This window comes from Eleutherodactylus coqui, unplaced genomic scaffold (genome assembly GCF_035609145.1).
Source record: "Eleutherodactylus coqui strain aEleCoq1 unplaced genomic scaffold, aEleCoq1.hap1 HAP1_SCAFFOLD_380, whole genome shotgun sequence".
Taxonomy (NCBI): Eukaryota; Metazoa; Chordata; class Amphibia; order Anura; family Eleutherodactylidae; genus Eleutherodactylus; species Eleutherodactylus coqui.
The window spans coordinates 80,714-104,986 of record NW_027102170.1 but is presented as its reverse complement, the minus strand read 5'-3'; the positions used below and the strand labels follow the sequence as shown (position 1 = coordinate 104,986).

The window sequence follows — 24,273 nt, the reverse complement described above, 5'->3', positions numbered from 1 at the left end:
TCAGGGCTCAGTAGCGGTAGCAGGGTCAGTAGCGGTCGCAGGGCTCAGTAGCGGTCGCAGGGGTCAGTAGCGGTCGCAGGGCTCAGTAGTGGTCGCAGGGCTCAGTAGCGGTCGCACGGCTCAGTATTGGTGGCAGGGCTCGGTAGCGGTCGCAGGGCTCAGTAGCCGTCGCAGGCCTCAGTAGCGGTCGCAGTCCTCAGTAGCGGTCGCAGGGCTTGGTCGCAGTCGCAGGGTCAGTAGCGGTCGCAGGGTTCAGTAGCGGTCGGAGGGTTCAGTAGCGGTCACAGGGCTCAGTAGCGGTCGCAGGGTTCAGTAGCGGTCGCAGGGTTCAGTAGCGGTCGCAGGCTCAGTAGCGGTCGCAGGGTCAGTAGCGGTCGCAGGGCTCAGTAGCGGTCGCAGGGCTCAGTAGCGCTCGCAGGCTCAGTAGCGGTCGCAGGCCTCGGTAGAGGTCGCAGGGCTCGGTAGCGGTCGCATGGTTCGGTAGCGGTCGCAGGGCTCGGTAGCGGTTGCAGGGCTCAGTAGCGGTCGCAGGGCTCAGTAGCGGTCGCAGGGTCAGTAGCGGTCGCAGGGCTCAGTATCGCTCGCAGGCTCAGTAGCGGTCGCAGGGTTCAGTAGCGGTCGCGGGGCTCAGTAGCGGTCGCAGGGCTCAGTAGCGCTCGCAGGCTCAGTAGCGGTCACAGGGCTCTGTAGCGGTCGCAGGATCAGTAGCGGTCGCAGGGCTCAGTAGCGGTTGCAGGGCTCAGTAGCGGTCGCAGGGTCATTAGCGGTTGCAGGGCTCAGTAGCGGTCGCAGGGCTCAGTAGCAGTTGCAGGGCTCAGTAGCGGTCGCAGGGTCAGTAGTGGTCGCAGGGCTCAGTAGCGCTCGCAGGCTCAGTAGCGGTCACAGGGCTCTGTAGCGGTCGCAGGGTCAGTAGCGATCGCAGGGCTCAGTAGCGGTTGCAGGGCTCAGTAGCGGTCGCAGGGTCAGTAGCGGTTGCAGGGCTCAGTAGCGGTCGCAGGGCTCAGTAGCGGTCGCAGGGTCAGTAGCGGTTGCAGGGCTCAGTAGCGGTCGCAGGGCTCAGTCAGTGGTTGCAGGGCTCGGTAGCGGTCGCAGGGCTCAGTAGCGGTCGCAGGCCTCAGTAGCAGTCGCAGGGCTCGGTAGCGGTCGCAGGGCTCAGTATCGGTCGCAGGGCTCAGTAGCGGTCGCAGGGTCAGTAGTGGTCGCAGGGCTCAGTAGCGGTTGCAGGGCTCAGTAGCGGTAGCAGGGTCAGTAGCGGTCGCAGGGGTCAGTAGCGGTCGCAGGGCTCAGTAGTGGTCGCAGGGCTCAGTAGCGGTCGCACGGCTCAGTATTGGTGGCAGGGCTCGGTAGCGGTCGCAGGGCTCAGTAGCGGTCGCAGGCCTCAGTAGCGGTCGCAGTCCTCAGTAGCGGTCGCAGGGCTTGGTCGCAGTCGCAGGGTCAGTAGCGGTCGCAGGGTTCAGTAGCGGTCGGAGGGTTCAGTAGCGGTCACAGGGCTCAGTAGCGGTCGCAGGGTTCAGTAGCGGTCGCAGGGTTCAGTAGCGGTCGCAGGCTCAGTAGCGGTCGCAGGGGTCAGTAGCGGTCGCAGGGCTCAGTAGCGGTCGCAGGCCTCGGTAGAGGTCGCAGGGCTCGGTAGCGGTCGCATGGTTCGGTAGCGGTCGCAGGGCTCGGTAGCGGTTGCAGGGCTCAGTAGCGGTCGCAGGGCTCAGTAGCGGTCGCAGGGTCAGTAGCGGTCGCAGGGCTCAGTATCGCTCGCAGGCTCAGTAGCGGTCGCAGGGTTCAGTAGCGGTCGCGGGGCTCAGTAGCGGTCGCAGGGCTCAGTAGCGCTCGCAGGCTCAGTAGCGGTCACAGGGCTCTGTAGCGGTCGCAGGATCAGTAGCGGTCGCAGGGCTCAGTAGCGGTTGCAGGGCTCAGTAGCGGTCGCAGGGTCATTAGCGGTTGCAGGGCTCAGTAGCGGTCGCAGGGCTCAGTAGCAGTTGCAGGGCTCAGTAGCGGTCGCAGGGTCAGTAGTGGTCGCAGGGCTCAGTAGCGCTCGCAGGCTCAGTAGCGGTCACAGGGCTCTGTAGCGGTCGCAGGGTCAGTAGCGATCGCAGGGCTCAGTAGCGGTTGCAGGGCTCAGTAGCGGTCGCAGGGTCAGTAGCGGTTGCAGGGCTCAGTAGCGTCGCAGGGCTCAGTAGCGGTCGCAGGGTCAGTAGCGGTTGCAGGGCTCAGTAGCGGTCGCAGGGGCTCAGTAGTGGTTGCAGGCTCGGTAGCGGTCGCAGGGCTCAGTAGCGGTCGCAGGCCTCAGTAGCAGTCGCAGGGCTCGGTAGCGGTCGCAGGGCTCAGTATCGGTCGCAGGGCTCAGTAGCGGTCGCAGGGTCAGTAGTGGTCGCAGGGCTCAGTAGCGGTTGCAGGGCTCAGTAGCGGTAGCAGGGTCAGTAGCGGTCGCAGGGGTCAGTAGCGGTCGCAGGGCTCAGTAGTGGTCGCAGGGCTCAGTAGCGGTCGCACGGCTCAGTATTGGTGGCAGGGCTCGGTAGCGGTCGCAGGGCTCAGTAGCGGTCGCAGGCCTCAGTAGCGGTCGCGAGTCTCTCAGTAGCGGTCGCAGGGCTTGGTCGCAGTCGCAGGGGTCAGTAGCGGTCGCAGGGTTCAGTAGCGGTCGGAGGGTTCAGTAGCGGTCACAGGGCTCAGTAGCGGTCGCAGGGTTCAGTAGCGGTCGCAGGGTTCAGTAGCGGTCGCAGGCTCAGTAGCGGGTCGCAGGGTCAGTAGCGGTCGCAGGGCTCAGTAGCGGTCGCAGGGCTCAGTAGCGCTCGCAAGGCTCAGTAGCGGTCGCAGGGCTCGGTAGAGGTCGCAGGGCTCGGTAGCGGTCGCATGGTTCGGTAGCGGTCGCAGGGCTCGGGTAGCGGTTGCAGGGCTCAGTAGCGGTCGCAGGGCTCAGTAGCGGTCGCAGGGTCAGTAGCGGTCGCATGGGCTCAGTATCGCTCGGCAGGCTCAGTAGCGGTCGCAGGGTTCAGTAGCGGTCGCGGGGGCTCAGTAGCGGTCGCAGGGCTCAGTAGCGCTCGCAGGCTCAGTAGCGGTCACAGGGCTCTGTAGCGGTCGCAGGATCAGTAGCGGTCGCAAGGGCTCAGTAGCGGTTGCAGGGCTCAGTAGCGGTCGCAGGGTCATTAGCGGTTGCAGGGCTCAGTAGCGGTCGCAGGGCTCAGTAGCAGTTGCAGGGCTCAGTAGCGGTCGCAGGGTCAGTAGTGTGTCGCAGGGCTCAGTAGCGCTCGCAGGCTCAGTAGCGGTCACAGGGCTCTGTAGCGGTCGCAGGGTCAGTAGCGATCGCAGGGCTCAGTAGCGGTTGCAGGGCTCAGTAGCGGTCGCAGGGGTCAGAAGCGGTTGCAGGGCTCAGTAGCGGTCGCAGGGCTCAGTAGCGGTCGCAGGGTCAGTAGCGGTTGCAGGGCTCAGTAGCGGTCGCAGGGCTCAGTAGTGGTTGCAGGGCTCGGTAGCGGTCGCAGGCTCAGTAGCGGTCGCAGGCCTCAGTAGCAGTCGCAGGGCTCGGTAGCGGTCGCAGGGCTCAGTAGCGGTCGCAGGGCTCAGTAGCGGTCGCAGCGTCAGTAGCGGTCATAGGGCTCAGTAGCGGTCGCAGGGTTCAGTAGCGGTCGCAGGGTTCAGTAGCGGTCGCAGGGCTCAGTAGCGGTCGCAGGGCTCAGTAGCGGTCGCAGGGCTCAGTAGTGGTTGCAGGGCTCGGTAGCGGTCGCAGGGCTCAGTATCAGTCGCAGGGCTCAGTAGCGGTCGCAGCGTCAGTAGCGGTCGCAGGGCTCAGTATCGGTCGCAGAGGCTCAGTAGCGGTCGCAGCGTCAGTAGCGGTCATAGGGCTCAGTAGCGGTCGCAGGGTCAGTAGCGGTCGCAGGGTTCAGTAGCGTTCGCAGGGCTCAGTAGCACTGACAGGAGGGAGGCGATGTATGGTGGCGCAGCGCCATGCAGAGCTTTGTGAGTGAGGTAGAGGAGTTTAAATTTAGGTCTGCAGTGGATGGGCAGCCAATGCAGCGACTGGCATAATGCAGAGGCGCTCGCAGGGCTCAGTAGCGGTCGCAGGGCTTAGTAGCGGTCGCAGCGTCAGTAGCGGTCGCAGAGCTCAGTAGCGGTCACAGGATCAGTAGCGGTTGCAGGGCTCAGTAGCGGTCGCAGGGTCAGTAGCGGTCGCAGGGCTCAGTAGCGGTCGCAGGGGTCAGTAGCGGTCGCAGGGCTCAGTAGTGGTCGCAGGGCTCAGTAGCGGTCGCACGGCTCAGTATTGTGGCAGGGCTCGGTAGCGGTCGCAGGGCTCAGTAGCGGTCGCAGGCCTCAGTAGCGGTTGCAGTCCTCAGTAGCGGTCGCAGGGCTTGGTCGCAGTCGCAGGGTCAGTAGCGGTCGCAGGGTTCAGTAGCGGTCGGAGGGTTCAGTAGCGGTCACAGGGCTCAGTAGCGGTCGCAGGGTTCAGTAGCGGTCGCAGGGTTCAGTAGCGGTCGCAGGGTTCAGTAGCGGTCGCAGGCTCAGTAGCGGTCGCAGGGTCAGTAGCGGTCGCAGGGCTCAGTAGCGGTCGCAGGGCTCAGTAGCGCTCGCAGGCTCAGTAGCGGTCGCAGGGCTCGGTAGAGGGTCGCAGGGCTCGGTAGCGGTCGCATGGTTCGGTAGCAGTCGCAGGGCTCGGTAGCGGTTGCAGGGCTCAGTAGCGGTCGCAGGGCTCAGTAGCGGTCGCAGGGTCAGTAGCGGTTCGCAGGGCTCAGTATCGCTCGCAGGCTCAGTAGCGGTCGCAGGGTTCAGTAGCGGTCGCGGGGCTCAGTAGCGGTCGCAGGGCTCAGTAGCGCTCGCAGGCTCAGTAGCGGTCACAGGGCTCTGTAGCGGTCGCAGGATCAGTAGCGGTCGCAGGGCTCAGTAGCGGTTGCAGGGCTCAGTAGCGGTCGCAGGGTCAGTAGCGGTTGCAGGGCTCAGTAGCGGTCGCAGGGCTCAGTAGCAGTTGCAGGGCTCAGTAGCGGTCGCAGGGTCAGTAGTGGTCGCAGGGCTCAGTAGCGCTCGCAGGCTCAGTAGCGGTCACAGGGCTCTGTAGCGGTCGCAGGGTCAGTAGCGATCGCAGGGCTCAGTAGCGGTTGCAGGGCTCAGTAGCGGTCGCAGGGTCAGTAGCGGTTGCAGGGCTCAGTAGCGGTCGCAGGGCTCAGTAGCGGTCGCAGGGCTCAGTAGTGGTTGCAGGGCTCGGTAGCGGTCGCAGGGCTCAGTAGCGGTCGCAGGCCTCAGTAGCAGTCGCAGGGCTCGGTAGCGGTCGCAGGGCTCAGTATCGGTCGCAGGGCTCAGTAGCGGTCGCAGCGTCAGTAGCGGTCATAGGGCTCAGTAGCGGTCGCAGGGTTCAGTAGCGGTCGCAGCGTTCAGTAGCGGTCGCAGGGCTCAGTAGCGGTCGCAGGGCTCAGTAGCGGTCGCAGGGCTCAGTAGTGGTCGCAGGGCTCAGTAGTGGTTGCAGGGCTCGGTAGCGGTCGCAGGGCTCAGTATCAGTCGCAGGGCTCAGTAGCGGTCGCAGCGTCAGTAGCGGTCGCAGGGCTCAGTATCGGTCGCAGGGCTCAGTAGCGGTCGCAGCGTCAGTAGCGGTCATAGGGCTCAGTAGCGGTCGCAGGGTCAGTAGCGGTCGCAGGGTTCAGTAGCGGTCGCAGGGCTCAGTAGCGGTCGCAGGGCTTAGTAGCGGTCGCAGGCTCAGTAGCGGTCGCAGGGCTCAGTAGCGGTCGCAGGGTCAGTAGCGGTCGCAGGCTCAGTAGCGGTCACAGGGCTCAGTAGCGGTCGCAGGGCTCAGTAGCGGTCACAGGGTTAGTAGTGGTTGCAGGGCTCGGTAGCGGTCGCAGGGCTCAGTAGCGGTCGCAGGCCTCAGTAGCGGTCGCAGGGCTCGGTAGCGGTCGCAGGGCTCAGAAGCGGTCGCAGGGCTCAGTAGCGGTCGCAGCGTCAGTAGCGGTCATAGGGCTCAGTAGCGGTCGCAGGGTCAGTAGCGGTCACAGGGCTCAGTAGCGGTCGCAGGGTCAGTAGCGGTCGCAGGGCTCAGTAGCGGTCGCAGGGCTCAGTATTGGTTGCAGGGCTCGGTAGCGGTCGCAGGGCTCAGTAGCGGTCGCAGCGTCAGTAGCGGTCGCAGGGCTCAGTATCGGTCGCAGGGCTCAGTAGCGGTCGCAGCGTCAGTAGCGGTCACAGGGTTCAGTAGCGGTCGCAGGGTCAGTAGCGGTCGCAGGGTTCAGTAGCGGTCGCAGGGCTCAGTAGCGGTCGCAGGGCTCAGTAGCGCTCGCAGGGCTCAGTAGTGCTCGCAGGCTCAGTAGCGGTCGCAGGGCTCAGTAGCGGTCGCAGGGTCAGTAGCGGTCGCAGGCTCAGTAGCGGTCGCAGGGTCAGTAGCGGTCGCAGGGCTCAGTAGCGGTAGCAGGGCTCAGTAGCAGTTGCAGGGTCAGTAGCGGTTGCAGGGTCAGTAGCGGTTGCAGGGTTCAGTAGCGGTTGCAGGGTTCAGTAGCGCTCGCAGGGCTGAGTAGCGGTCGCAGGCTCAGTAGCGGTCGCAGGGCTTGGTCGCAGTCGCAGGGTCAGTAGCGATCACAGGGTTCAGTAGCGGTCGGAGGGTTCAGTAGCGGTTGCAGGGCTCAGTAGCAGTCGCAGGCTCAGTAGCGGTCGCAGGGTTCAGTAGCAGTCGCAGGGTCAGTAGCGGTCGCAGGGTTCAGTAGCGGTCGCAGGGTTCAGTAGCAGTCGCAGGGCTCAGTAGCGGTCGCAGGGTCAGTAGCGGTCGCAGGGTCAGTAGCGGTCGCAGGGCTCAGTAGCGGTCGCAGGCTCAGTAGCGGTCGCAGGGCTTGGTCGCAGTCGCAGGGTCAGTAGCGGTCGGAGGGTTCAGTAGCGGTTGCAGGGCTCAGTAGCGGTCGCAGGCTCAGTAGCGGTCTCAGGTTTCAGTAGCAGTCGCAGGGTCAGTAGCGGTCGCAGGGTTCAGTAGCGGTCGCAGGGTTCAGTAGCAGTCGCAGGGCTCAGTAGCGGTCGCAGGGTCAGTAGCGGTCGCAGGGTCAGTAGCGGTCGCAGGGCTCAGTAGCGGTCGCAGGGTCAGTAGCGGTCGCAGGGTTCAGTAGCGGTCGCAGGGTTCAGTAGCAGTCGCAGGGCTCAGTAGCGGTCGCAGGGTCAGTAGCGGTCGCAGGGCTCAGTAGCGGTCGCAGGGTCAGTAGCGGTCGCAGGGTCAGTAGCGGTCGCAGGGCTCAGTAGGGGTCGCAGGGTTCAGTAGCGGTCGCAGGGTTCAGTAGCAGTCGCAGGGCTCAGTAGCGGTTGCAGGGCTCAGTAGCGTTCGCAGGCTCAGTAGCGGTCGCAGGGTTCAGTAGCAGTCGCAGGGTCAGTAGCGGTCGCAGGGTTCAGTAGCGGTCGCAGGGTTCAGTAGCAGTCGCAGGGCTCAGTAGCGGTCGCAGGGTCAGTAGCGGTCGCAGGGTCAGTAGCGGTCGCAGGGCTCAGTAGCGGTCGCAGGGTCAGTAGCGGTCGCAGGGCTCGGTAGCGGTCGCAGGCCTCAGTAGCGGTCGCAGGGCTCGGTAGCGGTTGCAGGGCTCAGTATCGGCCGCAGGGCTCAGTAGCGGTCGCAGCGTCAGTAGTGGTCGTAGGGCTCAGTAGCGGTCGCAGGGTCAGTAGCGGTCGCAGGGCTCAGTAGCAGTCGCAGGGCTCATTAGCGCTCGCAGGCTCAGTAGCGGTCGCAGGGCTCAGTAGCGGTTGCAGGGTCAGTAGCGGTCGCAGCGTCAGTAGCGGTTGCAGGCTCAGTAGCGGTCGCAGGCTCAGTAGCGGTCATAGGGTCAGTAGCGGTCGCAGGGCTCAGTAGCGGTCGCAGGGCTCAGTAGCAGTCGCAGGGCTCAGTAGCGGTCGCAGGGCTCAGTAGCGGTCGCAGGGCTCAGTAGCGGTCGCAGGGCTCGATAGCGGTCGCAGGGCTCAGTAGCGGTTGCAGGCTCAGTAGCGGTCGCAGGGCTCAGTAGCGGTCGTAGGGTCAGTAGCGGTCGCAGGGCTCAGTAGCGGTCGCAGGGCTCAGTAGCGGTTGCAGGGCTCAGTAGTGGTCGCAGGGCTCGATAGCGGTCGCAGGGCTCGGTAGCGGTCGCATGCTTCGGTAGCGGTCGCAGGGTCAGTAGCCGTCGCAGGGCTCGATAGCGGTCGCAGGGCTCAGTAGCGGTTGCAGGCTCAGTAGCGGTCGCAGGGCTCAGTAGCGGTCGTAGGGTCAGTAGCGGTCGCAGGGCTCAGTAGCGGTCGCAGGGCTCAGTAGCGGTCGCAGGGCTCAGTAGCGGTCGCAGGCTCAGTAGCGGTTGCAGGGCTCAGTAGTGGTCGCAGGGCTCGATAGCGGTCGCAGGGCTCGGTAGCGGTCGCATGCTTCGGTAGCGGTCGCAGGGTCAGTAGCCGTCGCAGGGCTCGGTAGCGGTCGCAGGGCTCGGTAGCGGTCGCATGGTTCGGTAGCGGTTGCAGGGTCAGTAGCGCTCGCAGGGCTCAGTAGCGCTCGCAGGGCTCAGTAGCGCTCGCAGGGCTCGGTAGCGGTCGGCAGTTGCTGATTGTAGACCCGCAGCTGATTCCGGGTTACGGTTGGCACTGATGCCGCAGCTATTGACTGTTTTCGATGCAGGAATGTTGTGGATTTCCTACTGAAGTGTAACTTCCGCTCTTGGAACACTTTATTAACTCCCTCGGTATAAACAGCGGACTGATAGCGGCCTCCCTGATAACAGCAGATACAGTCTGTCCAATCCTCCTCTTTGTATCAGTCGCCTGTATTGTAGCTGATGAACTCTGTGTAACCGGATACAGACCCCCCCCCCCCCCCCCCCCCCCCCCCCCATCTGTATATTAGAATTCATTCATCATCATTGGATATAAAGATAAACCAAGCGGTGACGTCTTCAGGCGCTTTTACACGGACGATCATCGCGCTGGACATTCCGGCCCCTGCAGGGTTTTGGGCGATAATCGTCCCATGTGAAGCCTGCAGAGACTGAGCGACCGGACGGGAGTCAGCAGCTTACCCCCCTAATGGCCGCTGCTTACAGTGAATGGAGAGGAGTGGGCAGAGTACGCACCTCCGGCCGCCACCCTGCTGGCCACACTGTGAACAATCCAGCCATACTCATCCTGCAGTACGACGACTTATAAGCTATTGTTTCTCTGCTATCAGCGCTTTATACTTCACAGATATGACTAACTTCGAGCACATGTTATGCGTTCCAACATAGGAGATCAGACGTTGTGATCCACAAGCGTGATGACGGAACATAAAACAATGACCATCACCATGGCCCCGCCCACCCCAGTTGGCGCGCACGCTATGTGTCCCAACGGGATTCGATTATGGGAGAAGATGCACGCTGCTAAATGTTATATATGTTCTGCACTGCTCCGTTATTGGAAAGGCTTGGAGAGCACCGAAACGCGTTGCCAGCTATATGTCTGCAAACAGCATGTCTTGTAATGAAAAATAAGGAAGATTCAAAACCAAGAACTGAACTCCTCTGAAACATTTCAAAATGATTACCCTCCCCCATCAGGGGGGGGGGGGTTCGGGGGTTCTCTGTATGAATCCATAGCGCCCCTCCTTCAAAGTAAGTCTTGTCGTCTTCTCTAATTCACAAAAGAGTTGTTACCTATAACTGTCACCCCTATCATCAGCGCAGAGAATTTTTTACAATTTTTTTTAATATTTGCTTTGTCCCATTCTGCATGCACTTTCTTCATTTTTCTTGCCCAGATGTAGGACTTTGCGTTTCTCCTTGTTAAATACCATTCTGTTAGTCACCGACCACTGTTCAAGCTTTTCTAGATCTTTTTGAATCCTCTCTCTTCCCTAGTGTTAGCTATCCCTACTAGTTTTGTGTCGTCGTCAGATTTGATCAGTTTCCCACAATTCCCTCCTCCAGATCATTTATAACAATGTTGACCCACACTGTGCCCAGGACAGAGCCTTGTGGTCCCACTTGATACATTCTTCCACTTGGATGTGCAGCCATTTATGACCACTCTTTGAGTACGATCACTCAGCCAGTTGTGAATCCACCTAACAGTTGCCTTGTCAATCCCAGATTTGGTAATTTTTACAATAAGTATGGTATGAGATACTTTGTCAAATGCTTTACTAAAGCCAAGATATATTATATCCACCGCATTTCCCTGATCAACCCAGTCGGTGATTCTGTCATAGAAGGACATTAGATTAGTCTGGCATGACTTGTTTGTTACAAACCCATGTTGGCTCTGGTTAATTACTCCATTCCCATCCAAGTACTTGCATACATGCTGTTTAATAATTTGTTCAAAGATCTTTCCCGGTATAGAAGTCAGGCTCACAGGCCTTTAGTTTCCTGGATCCAGCTTCCTCCCTTTTTTAAAGATAGGTACAACATTTGTCCTTTCACAATCTTCTGCAACTTCTCCTGTTCTCCGGTAATTTTCAAAGATTATGGTGAGTGGTTTAGCAATTATCTCCGCTGCTTCCTTCAGTATCCTAGGATGTAATTCATCTGGACTTGGAGATTTTAATTCATTTTAGCTAAGTTTTCCCTCAACATCTCTCTGCTTATAGATAGCCTGCATTCTTGTATTCCCCCACTAGCACCGTGAAGATCAGCTGATGCTAAATCTACTTTCTGAGAGAAAACAGATACAAAATAGGAATTAAGAAGTTCATTCTTCCCAATATCATTCTTAACCAATTCACCATTTTCATCCTGTAAACATCCGATAGCATCTTGGACTTTTATTTTGCTTGGACCCCAGAGTCCCTTTTTATTGCTTTTGGCCTCTCTTACAAGCCTCAATTCATTATCAGCTTTTAGCTTTTCTGGCCCTTGCCCTACAGTTTCTGCAGACCACATTATATTCTTCTTTAGATTTTCCCCCTCTTTCCATTTGATCAACAAAATTTTCTTCCTTTTTAACATCTGTGTTAAGTTCTGTGTTCATCCATCCGGGTCTCTTTAAATGCTTCCCATTCTTCCTTCTTTTAGGGATTGGTAACGATTGTGCTTTGAGAATCTCATTTCACAATATTTCCCAACCTTCTTGGACATTTCTGTCCTTAAGAACATCCAGCCATTGGAGTCTTCCTCTCCTCTTTCTGAAATCCATCCTTGAGGTCTGAGTCTTCTCAGGTCTTCCTCCCCCTTGTTATCCAACATCCAAGGATATCATGATCACTGCCTCCTAAGGTCCCAGCCACCCTTACTCCCTCCACCATTCCCTCCCTGTTGGTGAGAGTTAGGTCCAAGATAGCAGATCCCCTTGTTTTCTCTTCTACCTTCTGGAAGATAAAGTTGTCAGCAAGAGTGGATAAGAATTGGTTGGATCCATTACTTTTATCTGAGAGATTCCCAACAAATGTCTGGATGGGTAAAATCTCCCATGATCACCATGTTGGGCTTCTTTGAGAGCTTGGCCATCTGATGTAGAAAGAGCTTCTCCATATCTTCTGCTTGTCCAGGCGGCCTATAGTAAATGCCTACAAGGGTGTCCTTTCTGTTGTTCTCTCCTTGTATTCTTACCCAAACAGTTTCTACAGAACTCCCAGCTGTGAAGCTTGAATCTCAGTGGAGATGATGCTTTCCTAACATGCATTACAACACCTCCCATTTTCTTGGGTCTGTTTCTTATAAATACATTATGTCCTTCAAGCCTTGTATCCAATCATTTGTATCATTCCACCAAGTTTTTGTGATGCCGATGACATCATATTTCTCTTCCTGTGTTCGGAGCTCCAATTCCCCATGTTTGTTTCCCATGCATTGTGTAGAAGCATGTTAATTTGTGATCAGTGTCTCTTGCTCCTCTACTTTCCTTCTGAATGTTTTGTCTTTCTTCTTCCTTTTTCACTTCTAATAATACGTATTAATTGGATGCATATTTTTGCTTTTCACTTCATATTGTTCTAGTTTTAAGCTCTCCTGATTAGTCTAGCAAGGCGCCTGCCAAATCCTGTTTTTGTAAGGTGCAACCCGTCTCTAGCAAGCAGTCCATCATATAGGTAGTTCACTCCATGGTCTAGGAATCCATATCTTTGCTGACTGAACCATTGACATAGCCAGTTGTTCACCTCTAGAATCCTGCTCCATCTTCTTATTCCACGGCCATCCACTGGGAGGATGGATGAGAAGACCACCTGAGCTCCTAGTTCCTTCCCCTTCCGGCTGAGGTCTTCAAACTCTCTGCAGATAGTTGCAATGTCATTTTTTGCAGAGTCATTTGTCCCTACATGTATTAGTAGGAATGGGTAGTTGTCTGCAGAACTGAAGAGTCTTGATAGCCTATCAGACACATCTTTGATTTGTGCCCCTGGAAGACAGCACACCTCATGTGAGGCTGTGTCAGGTCTGCAGACAACGGCCTCTGTTCCTCTCAATAGGGAATCCCCCACAACCAGCACTCTCCCCCTCTTCTTCACAACAACACTTCTTTTTCTCCATCCAAGAGGATTCTGAGTGCTTACTGGACTGTTCTCTGTGGGCAAAGTCATTTCTTGCTGTACTTCTTCATTGTTCTCCTGCGGTAGAGCCTGGTACCGCTTCCCGATCAGTATGGGTGCTGGCTGACTCCTGATAATCCGGCTTCTTTGGGTCACATGCTTCCATTCCTCGACTTCTACGGCTACACTGAAAACATATTTTCCTTCAACATTTTGAAGACTTACTTCTGCTCTGTCAAGGCAATCCTCCTCTTCCTTAATGAGTTACAATGTAGCTATTCTCTCCTGAAGACTCTGCACCTTTTCCTCCAACAGAGGCACAAGTTTGGCTTTTCCTTTGGTAGATCTGTAAACATGTAGCATATGGCTACTCACCCCTTCCATGTTGTCAGTTGATGTCTACTTGCAAACTTCTAAAAGTCAAGAATTCCAGTGATCATATATAACCTATAAGATGCTACTATGCATAAAACATCTGGCAATGTCCTTCAAGCAGCTAGACCTGGCTAGACCCAGCACTCAAAATGCAACAGGCATATGCAAATTCTTTTCCTGGACCTCCAATCTCTGGTCTGGAGATGGCCTCTGAGCAGCTAGACCCCACTAGACCCAGAAATCTTCCCACTCACAGCGACTTTTCACTTTTCCCAGAATGCACCAGGAATATGCTAATTATCTTCCTGGACCTCCACTCCCTGCTCTCCCTAATACAGACAGGATGGGTCCAGAGGGCGATTGCTCCAGGTGGCCACAGGTGAAGGGTATGCCTTAAACTAATGAGTAAGGAAAATAATGATTCTGGGTGACACCAGCTCCTCACTACATGTGAGAGGAATTTTTGAATGGGTACAGGTTGCCCTGTGGAGGATCTGTCTACTTTGCGGGACCTTCAGGAGCTGTGATCTGCCCACCCTGCTGATTGTGTTCAATGAAAGAAATCCATGGTTGTAAGAGGGCTTCTCTCTATTCTGGATGATTCTATGTGTGGAATTTGATGCATATTTAAGCTATTCTCAATGCTGTGGATCAGGCGTGTGGAACACAGAATGTTCCAGTGTGCGTGAAAGCCCCCTAGGTTGGTGCATCCAACATGGAATGACCTATTCACCTTGGTATTTTTTCTGTGCGAGTATAAACCAATTAAAAATTTTTTTTAATTCACACGCGAATGGAACACATCGATAAGGACAACATTTGCCCTTTCCCAGTCTTCTGGATCTTCACCTGTCCTCCGGAAATTTTCAAAGATTATGGTTAGTGGTTCAGCAATTATCTCCACTGCTTCCTTCAGTATCCTAGGATCTAATTCATCAGGACCTGGAAACTTGAATTCATTTAAGTTAGCTAAGTTTTCCCTCACCATCTCTCTGCTTATAGATAGCCTGCATTCTTGTATTCCCCCATTAGCACCGTGAAGATCAGCTGATGCTAAATCTACTTTCTGAGAGAAAACAGATACAAAATAGGAATTTAGAAGTTCATTCTTCCCAATATCATTCTTAACCAATTCACCATTTTCATCCTGTAAACATCCTATAGCATCTTGGACTTTTATTTTGCTTGGACCCCCAGAGTCCCTTTTTATTGCTTTTGGCCTCTCTTACAAGCCTCAATTCATTTTTAGCTTTTCTGACACTTGCCCTACAGTTTTTGCAGACAGCATTTTATTCTTCTTTAGATTTTCCCCCTCTTTCCATTTGATCAACAAAATTTTCTTTCTTTTTAAAATCTATGTTAAGTTCTGTGTTCATCCATCCTGGTCTCTTTAAATGCTTCTCATTCTTCCTTCTTTTAGGGATTGGTAACGATTGTGCTTTGACAATCTCATTTCACAATATTTCCCAACCTTCTTGGACATTTCTGTCCTTAAGAACATCCAGCCATTGGAGTCTTCCTCTCCTCTTTCTGAAATCCAACCTTGCAGTCTGAGTCTTCTCAGGTCTTCCTCCCCTTGTTATCCAACATCTAAGGATATCATGATCACTGCCTCCTAAGGTCCCAGCCACCCTTATTCCCTCCACCATTCCCTCCCTGTTGGTGAGAGTTAGGTCCAAGATAGCAGATCCCCTTGTTTTCTCTTCTACCTTCTGGAAGATAAAGTTGTCAGCAAGAGCGGATAAGAATTGGTTGGATCCATTACTTTTATCTGAGAGATTCCCAACAAATGTCTGGATGGGTAAAATCTCCCATGATCACCATGTTGGGCTTCTTTGAGAGCTTGGCCATCTGATGTAGAAAGAGCTTCTCCATATCTTCTGCTTGTCCAGGCGGCCTATAGTAAATGCCTACAACGGTGTCCTTTCTGTTGTTCTCTCCTTGTATTCTTACCCAAACAGTTTCTACAGAACTCCCAGCTGTGAAGCTTGAATCTCAGTGGAGATGATGCTTTCCTAACATGCATTACAACACCTCCCATTTTCTTGGGTCTGTTTCTTATAAATACATTATGTCCTTCAAGCCTTGTATCCAATCATTTGTATCATTCCACCAAGTTTTTGTGATGCCGATGACATCATATTTCTCTTCCTGTGTTCGGAGCTCCAATTCCCCATGTTTGTTTCCCATGCATTGTGTAGAAGCATGTTAATTTGTGATCAGTGTCTCTTGCTCCTCTACTTTCCTTCTGAATGTTTTGTCTTTCTTCTTCCTTTTTCACTTCTAATAATACGTATTAATTGGATGCATATTTTTGCTTTTCACTTCATATTGTTCTAGTTTTAAGCTCTCCTGATTAGTCTAGCAAGGCGCCTGCCAAATCCTGTTTTTGTAAGGTGCAACCCGTCTCTAGCAAGCAGTCCATCATATAGGTAGTTCACTCCATGGTCTAGGAATCCATATCTTTGCTGACTGAACCATTGACATAGCCAGTTGTTCACCTCTAGAATCCTGCTCCATCTTCTTATTCCACGGCCATCCACTGGGAGGATGGATGAGAAGACCACCTGAGCTCCTAGTTCCTTCCCCTTCCGGCTGAGGTCTTCAAACTCTCTGCAGATAGTTGCAATGTCATTTTTTGCAGAGTCATTTGTCCCTACATGTATTAGTAGGAATGGGTAGTTGTCTGCAGAACTGAAGAGTCTTGATAGCCTATCAGACACATCTTTGATTTGTGCCCCTGGAAGACAGCACACCTCATGTGAGGCTGTGTCAGGTCTGCAGACAACGGCCTCTGTTCCTCTCAATAGGGAATCCCCCACAACCAGCACTCTCCCCCTCTTCTTCACAACAACACTTCTTTTTCTCCATCCAAGAGGATTCTGAGTGCTTACTGGACTGTTCTCTGTGGGCAAAGTCATTTCTTGCTGTACTTCTTCATTGTTCTCCTGCGGTAGAGCCTGGTACCGCTTCCCGATCAGTATGGGTGCTGGCTGACTCCTGATAATCCGGCTTCTTTGGGTCACATGCTTCCATTCCTCGACTTCTACGGCTACACTGAAAACATATTTTCCTTCAACATTTTGAAGACTTACTTCTGCTCTGTCAAGGCAATCCTCCTCTTCCTTAATGAGTTACAATGTAGCTATTCTCTCCTGAAGACTCTGCACCTTTTCCTCCAACAGAGGCACAAGTTTGGCTTTTCCTTTGGTAGATCTGTAAACATGTAGCATATGGCTACTCACCCCTTCCATGTTGTCAGTTGATGTCTACTTGCAAACTTCTAAAAGTCAAGAATTCCAGTGATCATATATAACCTATAAGATGCTACTATGCATAAAACATCTGGCAATGTCCTTCAAGCAGCTAGACCTGGCTAGACCCAGCACTCAAAATGCAACAGGCATATGCAAATTCTTTTCCTGGACCTCCAATCTCTGGTCTGGAGATGGCCTCTGAGCAGCTAGACCCCACTAGACCCAGAAATCTTCCCACTCACAGCGACTTTTCACTTTTCCCAGAATGCACCAGGAATATGCTAATTATCTTCCTGGACCTCCACTCCCTGCTCTCCCTAATACAGACAGGATGGGTCCAGAGGGCGATTGCTCCAGGTGGCCACAGGTGAAGGGTATGCCTTAAACTAATGAGTAAGGAAAATAATGATTCTGGGTGACACCAGCTCCTCACTACATGTGAGAGGAATTTTTGAATGGGTACAGGTTGCCCTGTGGAGGATCTGTCTACTTTGCGGGACCTTCAGGAGCTGTGATCTGCCCACCCTGCTGATTGTGTTCAATGAAAGAAATCCATGGTTGTAAGAGGGCTTCTCTCTATTCTGGATGATTCTATGTGTGGAATTTGATGCATATTTAAGCTATTCTCAATGCTGTGGATCAGGCGTGTGGAACACAGAATGTTCCAGTGTGCGTGAAAGCCCCCTAGGTTGGTGCATCCAACATGGAATGACCTATTCACCTTGGTATTTTTTCTGTGCGAGTATAAACCAATTAAAAATTTTTTTAATTCACACGCGAATGGAACACATCGATAAGGACAACATTTGCCCTTTCCCAGTCTTCTGGATCTTCACCTGTCCTCCGGAAATTTTCAAAGATTATGGTTAGTGGTTCAGCAATTATCTCCACTGCTTCCTTCAGTATCCTAGGATCTAATTCATCAGGACCTGGAAACTTGAATTCATTTAAGTTAGCTAAGTTTTCCCTCACCATCTCTCTGCTTATAGATAGCCTGCATTCTTGTATTCCCCCATTAGCACCGTGAAGATCAGCTGATGCTAAATCTACTTTCTGAGAGAAAACAGATACAAAATAGGAATTTAGAAGTTCATTCTTCCCAATATCATTCTTAACCAATTCACCATTTTCATCCTGTAAACATCCTATAGCATCTTGGACTTTTATTTTGCTTGGACCCCCAGAGTCCCTTTTTATTGCTTTTGGCCTCTCTTACAAGCCTCAATTCATTTTTAGCTTTTCTGACACTTGCCCTACAGTTTTTGCAGACAGCATTTTATTCTTCTTTAGATTTTCCCCCTCTTTCCATTTGATCAACAAAATTTTCTTTCTTTTTAAAATCTATGTTAAGTTCTGTGTTCATCCATCCTGGTCTCTTTAAATGCTTCTCATTCTTCCTTCTTTTAGGGATTGGTAACGATTGTGCTTTGACAATCTCATTTCACAATATTTCCCAACCTTCTTGGACATTTCTGTCCTTAAGAACATCCAGCCATTGGAGTCTTCCTCTCCTCTTTCTGAAATCCAACCTTGCAGTCTGAGTCTTCTCAGGTCTTCCTCCCCTTGTTATCCAACATCTAAGGATATCATGATCACTGCCTCCTAAGGTCCCAGCCACCCTTATTCCCTCCACCATTCCCTCCCTGTTGGTGAGAGTTAGGTCCAAGATAGCAGATCCCCTTGTTTTCTCTTCTACCTTCTGGAAGATAAAGTTGTCAGCAAGAGCGGATAAGAATTGGTTGGATCCATTACTTTTATCTGAGAGATTCCCAACAAATGTCTGGATGGGTAAAATCTCCCATGATCACCATGTTGGGCTTCTTTGAGAGCTTGGCCATCTGATGTAGAAAGAGCTTCTCCATATCTTCTGCTTGTCCAGGCGGCCTATAGTAAATGCCTACAACGGTGTCCTTTCTGTTGTTCTCTCCTTGTATTCTTACCCAAACAGTTTCTACAGAACTCCCAGCTGTGAAGCTTGAATCTCAGTGGAGATGATGCTTTCCTAACATGCATTACAACACCTCCCATTTTCTTGGGTCTGTTTCTTATAAATACATTATGTCCTTCAAGCCTTGTATCCAATCATTTGTATCATTCCACCAAGTTTTTGTGATGCCGATGACATCATATTTCTCTTCCTGTGTTCGGAGCTCCAATTCCCCATGTTTGTTTCCCATGCATTGTGTAGAAGCATGTTAATTTGTGATCAGTGTCTCTTGCTCCTCTACTTTCCTTCTGAATGTTTTGTCTTTCTTCTTCCTTTTTCACTTCTAATAATACGTATTAATTGGATGCATATTTTTGCTTTTCACTTCATATTGTTCTAGTTTTAAGCTCTCCTGATTAGTCTAGCAAGGCGCCTGCCAAATCCTGTTTTTGTAAGGTGCAACCCGTCTCTAGCAAGCAGTCCATCATATAGGTAGTTCACTCCATGGTCTAGGAATCCATATCTTTGCTGACTGAACCATTGACATAGCCAGTTGTTCACCTCTAGAATCCTGCTCCATCTTCTTATTCCACGGCCATCCACTGGGAGGATGGATGAGAAGACCACCTGAGCTCCTAGTTCCTTCCCCTTCCGGCTGAGGTCTTCAAACTCTCTGCAGATAATTGCAATGTCATTTTTTGCAGAGTCATTTGTCCCTACATGTATTAGTAGGAATGGGTAGTTGTCTGCAGAACTGAAGAGTCTTGATAGCCTATCAGACACATCTTTGATTTGTGCCCCTGGAAGACAGCACACCTCACGTGAGGCTGTGTCAGGTCTGCAGACAACGGCCTCTGTTCCTCTCAATAGGGAATCCCCCACAACCAGCACTCTCCCCCTCTTCTTCACAACAACACTTCTTTTTCTCCATCCAAGAGGATTCTGAGTGCTTACTGGACTGTTCTCTGTGGGCAAAGTCATTTCTTGCTGTACTTCTTCATTGTTCTCCTGCGGTAGAGCCTGGTACCGGTTCCCGATCAGTATGGGTGCTGGCTGACTCCTGATAATCCGGCTTCTTTGGGTCACATGCTTCCATTCCTCGACTTCTACGGCTACACTGAAAACATATTTTCCTTCAACATTTTGAAGACTTACTTCTGCTCTGTCAAGGCAATCCTCCTCTTCCTTAATGAGTTACAATGTAGCTATTCTCTCCTGAAGACTCTGCACCTTTTCCTCCAACAGAGGCACAAGTTTGGCTTTTCCTTTGGTAGATCTGTAAACATGTAGCATATGGCTACTCACCCCTTCCATGTTGTCAGTTGATGTCTACTTGCAAACTTCTAAAAGTCAAGAATTCCAGTGATCATATATAACCTATAAGATGCTACTATGCATAAAACATCTGGCAATGTCCTTCAAGCAGCTAGACCTGGCTAGACCCAGCACTCAAAATGCAACAGGCATATGCAAATTCTTTTCCTGGACCTCCAATCTCTGGTCTGGAGATGGCCTCTGAGCAGCTAGACCCCACTAGACCCAGAAATCTTCCCACTCACAGCGACTTTTCACTTTTCCCAGAATGCACCAGGAATATGCTAATTATCTTCCTGGACCTCCACTCCCTGCTCTCCCTAATACAGACAGGATGGGTCCAGAGGGCGATTGCTCCAGGTGGCCACAGGTGAAGGGTATGCCTTAAACTAATGAGTAAGGAAAATAATGATTCTGGGTGACACCAGCTCCTCACTACATGTGAGAGGAATTTTTGAATGGGTACAGGTTGCCCTGTGGAGGATCTGTCTACTTTGCGGGACCTTCAGGAGCTGTGATCTGCCCACCCTGCTGATTGTGTTCAATGAAAGAAATCCATGGTTGTAAGAGGGCTTCTCTCTATTCTGGATGATTCTATGTGTGGAATTTGATGCATATTTAAGCTATTCTCAATGCTGTGGATCAGGCGTGTGGAACACAGAATGTTCCAGTGTGCGTGAAAGCCCCCTAGGTTGGTGCATCCAACATGGAATGACCTATTCACCTTGGTATTTTTTCTGTGCGAGTATAAACCAATTAAAATTTTTTTTTAATTCACACGCGAATGGAACACATCGATAAGGACAACATTTGCCCTTTCCCAGTCTTCTGGATCTTCACCTGTCCTCCGGAAATTTTCAAAGATTATGGTTAGTGGTTCAGCAATTATCTCCACTGCTTCCTTCAGTATCCTAGGATCTAATTCATCAGGACCTGGAAACTTGAATTCATTTAAGTTAGCTAAGTTTTCCCTCACCATCTCTCTGCTTATAGATAGCCTGCATTCTTGTATTCCCCCATTAGCACCGTGAAGATCAGCTGATGCTAAATCTACTTTCTGAGAGAAAACAGATACAAAATAGGAATTTAGAAGTTCATTCTTCCCAATATCATTCTTAACCAATTCACCATTTTCATCCTGTAAACATCCTATAGCATCTTGGACTTTTATTTTGCTTGGACCCCCAGAGTCCCTTTTTATTGCTTTTGGCCTCTCTTACAAGCCTCAATTCATTTTTAGCTTTTCTGACACTTGCCCTACAGTTTTTGCAGACAGCATTTTATTCTTCTTTAGATTTTCCCCCTCTTTCCATTTGATCAACAAAATTTTCTTTCTTTTTAAAATCTATGTTAAGTTCTGTGTTCATCCATCCTGGTCTCTTTAAATGCTTCTCATTCTTCCTTCTTTTAGGGATTGGTAACGATTGTGCTTTGACAATCTCATTTCACAATATTTCCCAACCTTCTTGGACATTTCTGTCCTTAAGAACATCCAGCCATTGGAGTCTTCCTCTCCTCTTTCTGAAATCCAACCTTGCAGTCTGAGTCTTCTCAGGTCTTCCTCCCCTTGTTATCCAACATCTAAGGATATCATGATCACTGCCTCCTAAGGTCCCAGCCACCCTTATTCCCTCCACCATTCCCTCCCTGTTGGTGAGAGTTAGGTCCAAGATAGCAGATCCCCTTGTTTTCTCTTCTACCTTCTGGAAGATAAAGTTGTCAGCAAGATCGGATAAGAATTGGTAGGATCCATTACTTTTATCTGAGAGATTCCCAACAAATGTCTGGATGGGTAAAATCTCCCATGATCACCATGTTGGGCTTCTTTGAGAGCTTGGCCATCTGATGTAGAAAGAGCTTCTCCATATCTTCTGCTTGTCCAGGCGGCCTATAGTAAATGCCTACAACGGTGTCCTTTCTGTTGTTCTCTCCTTGTATTCTTACCCAAACAGTTTCTACAGAACTCCCAGCTGTGAAGCTTGAATCTCAGTGGAGATGATGCTTTCCTAACATGCATTACAACACCTCCCATTTTCTTGGGTCTGTTTCTTATAAATACATTATGTCCTTCAAGCCTTGTATCCAATCATTTGTATCATTCCACCAAGTTTTTGTGATGCCGATGACATCATATTTCTCTTCCTGTGTTCGGAGCTCCAATTCCCCATGTTTGTTTCCCATGCATTGTGTAGAAGCATGTTAATTTGTGATCAGTGTCTCTTGCTCCTCTACTTTCCTTCTGAATGTTTTGTCTTTCTTCTTCCTTTTTCACTTCTAATAATACGTATTAATTGGATGCATATTTTTGCTTTTCACTTCATATTGTTCTAGTTTTAAGCTCTCCTGATTAGTCTAGCAAGGCGCCTGCCAAATCCTGTTTTTGTAAGGTGCAACCCGTCTCTAGCAAGCAGTCCATCATATAGGTAGTTCACTCCATGGTCTAGGAATCCATATCTTTGCTGACTGAACCATTGACATAGCCAGTTGTTCACCTCTAGAATCCTGCTCCATCTTCTTATTCCACGGCCATCCACTGGGAGGATGGATGAGAAGACCACCTGAGCTCCTAGTTCCTTCCCCTTCCGGCTGAGGTCTTCAAACTCTCTGCAGATAATTGCAATGTCATTTTTTGCAGAGTCATTTGTCCCTACATGTATTAGTAGGAATGGGTAGTTGTCTGCAGAACTGAAGAGTCTTGATAGCCTATCAGACACATCTTTGATTTGTGCCCCTGGAAGACAGCACACCTCACGTGAGGCTGTGTCAGGTCTGCAGACAACGGCCTCTGTTCCTCTCAATAGGGAATCCCCCACAACCAGCACTCTCCCCCTCTTCTTCACAACAACACTTCTTTTTCTCCATCCAAGAGGATTCTGAGTGCTTACTGGACTGTTCTCTGTGGGCAAAGTCATTTCTTGCTGTACTTCTTCATTGTTCTCCTGCGGTAGAGCCTGGTACCGGTTCCCGATCAGTATGGGTGCTGGCTGACTCCTGATAATCCGGCTTCTTTGGGTCACATGCTTCCATTCCTCGACTTCTACGGCTACACTGAAAACATATTTTCCTTCAACATTTTGAAGACTTACTTCTGCTCTGTCAAGGCAATCCTCCTCTTCCTTAATGAGTTACAATGTAGCTATTCTCTCCTGAAGACTCTGCACCTTTTCCTCCAACAGAGGCACAAGTTTGGCTTTTCCTTTGGTAGATCTGTAAACATGTAGCATATGGCTACTCACCCCTTCCATGTTGTCAGTTGATGTCTACTTGCAAACTTCTAAAAGTCAAGAATTCCAGTGATCATATATAACCTATAAGATGCTACTATGCATAAAACATTTGGCAATGTCCTTCAAGCAGCTAGACCTGGCTAGACCCAGCACTCAAAATGCAACAGGCATATACAAATTCTTTTCCTGGACCTCCAATCTCTGGTCTGGAGATGGCCTCTGAGCAGCTAGACCCCACTAGACCCAGAAATCTTCCCACTCACAGCGACTTTTCACTTTTCCCAGAATGCACCAGGAATATGCTAATTATCTTCCTGGACCTCCACTCCCTGCTCTCCCTAATACAGACAGGATGGGTCCAGAGGGCGATTGCTCCAGGTGGCCACAGGTGAAGGGTATGCCTTAAACTAATGAGTAAGGAAAATAATGATTCTGGGTGACACCAGCTCCTCACTACATGTGAGAGGAATTTTTGAATGGGTACAGGTTGCCCTGTGGAGGATCTGTCTACTTTGCGGGACCTTCAGGAGCTGTGATCTGCCCACCCTGCTGATTGTGTTCAATGAAAGAAATCCATGGTTGTAAGAGGGCTTCTCTCTATTCTGGATGATTCTATGTGTGGAATTTGATGCATATTTAAGCTATTCTCAATGCTGTGGATCAGGCGTGTGGAACACAGAATGTTCCAGTGTGCGTGAAAGCCCCCTAGGTTGGTGCATCCAACATGGAATGACCTATTCACCTTGGTATTTTTTCTGTGCGAGTATAAACCAATTAAAAATTTTTTTTAATTCACACGCGAATGGAACACATCGATAAGGACAACATTTGCCCTTTCCCAGTCTTCTGGATCTTCACCTGTCCTCCGGAAATTTTCAAAGATTATGGTTAGTGGTTCAGCAATTATCTCCACTGCTTCCTTCAGTATCCTAGGATCTAATTCATCAGGACCTGGAAACTTGAATTCATTTAAGTTAGCTAAGTTTTCCCTCACCATCTCTCTGCTTATAGATAGCCTGCATTCTTGTATTCCCCCATTAGCACCGTGAAGATCAGCTGATGCTAAATCTACTTTCTGAGAGAAAACAGATACAAAATAGGAATTTAGAAGTTCATTCTTCCCAATATCATTCTTAACCAATTCACCATTTTCATCCTGTAAACATCCTATAGCATCTTGGACTTTTATTTTGCTTGGACCCCCAGAGTCCCTTTTTATTGCTTTTGGCCTCTCTTACAAGCCTCAATTCATTTTTAGCTTTTCTGACACTTGCCCTACAGTTTTTGCAGACAGCATTTTATTCTTCTTTAGATTTTCCCCCTCTTTCCATTTGATCAACAAAATTTTCTTTCTTTTTAAAATCTATGTTAAGTTCTGTGTTCATCCATCCTGGTCTCTTTAAATGCTTCTCATTCTTCCTTCTTTTAGGGATTGGTAACGATTGTGCTTTGACAATCTCATTTCACAATATTTCCCAACCTTCTTGGACATTTCTGTCCTTAAGAACATCCAGCCATTGGAGTCTTCCTCTCCTCTTTCTGAAATCCAACCTTGCAGTCTGAGTCTTCTCAGGTCTTCCTCCCCTTGTTATCCAACATCTAAGGATATCATGATCACTGCCTCCTAAGGTCCCAGCCACCCTTATTCCCTCCACCATTCCCTCCCTGTTGGTGAGAGTTAGGTCCAAGATAGCAGATCCCCTTGTTTTCTCTTCTACCTTCTGGAAGATAAAGTTGTCAGCAAGATCGGATAAGAATTGGTAGGATCCATTACTTTTATCTGAGAGATTCCCA

The 24,273-nt window shown here is 50.9% G+C and overlaps 4 non-coding genes across 4 annotated transcripts; all 4 read left to right on the top strand.

The window, feature by feature from the left end:
- The first annotated feature begins 13,142 nt into the window (after nt 1–13,142).
- On the top strand, nt 13,143–13,289 carry LOC136598772 (U12 minor spliceosomal RNA). Its single transcript, XR_010788873.1, has one exon. It is a non-coding gene; the product is annotated as a U12 minor spliceosomal RNA (small nuclear RNA).
- A 3,098-nt stretch (nt 13,290–16,387) lies between these two features.
- Nucleotides 16,388–16,534, top strand: LOC136598770 (U12 minor spliceosomal RNA). Its single transcript, XR_010788871.1, has one exon. It is a non-coding gene; the product is annotated as a U12 minor spliceosomal RNA (small nuclear RNA).
- A 3,097-nt stretch (nt 16,535–19,631) lies between these two features.
- LOC136598769 (U12 minor spliceosomal RNA) lies at nt 19,632–19,778 on the top strand. Its single transcript, XR_010788870.1, has one exon. It is a non-coding gene; the product is annotated as a U12 minor spliceosomal RNA (small nuclear RNA).
- Nucleotides 19,779–22,876: 3,098 nt separating this feature from the next.
- On the top strand, nt 22,877–23,023 carry LOC136598767 (U12 minor spliceosomal RNA). The gene has a single exon (XR_010788869.1). It is a non-coding gene; the product is annotated as a U12 minor spliceosomal RNA (small nuclear RNA).
- Nucleotides 23,024–24,273: the final 1,250 nt, after the last annotated feature.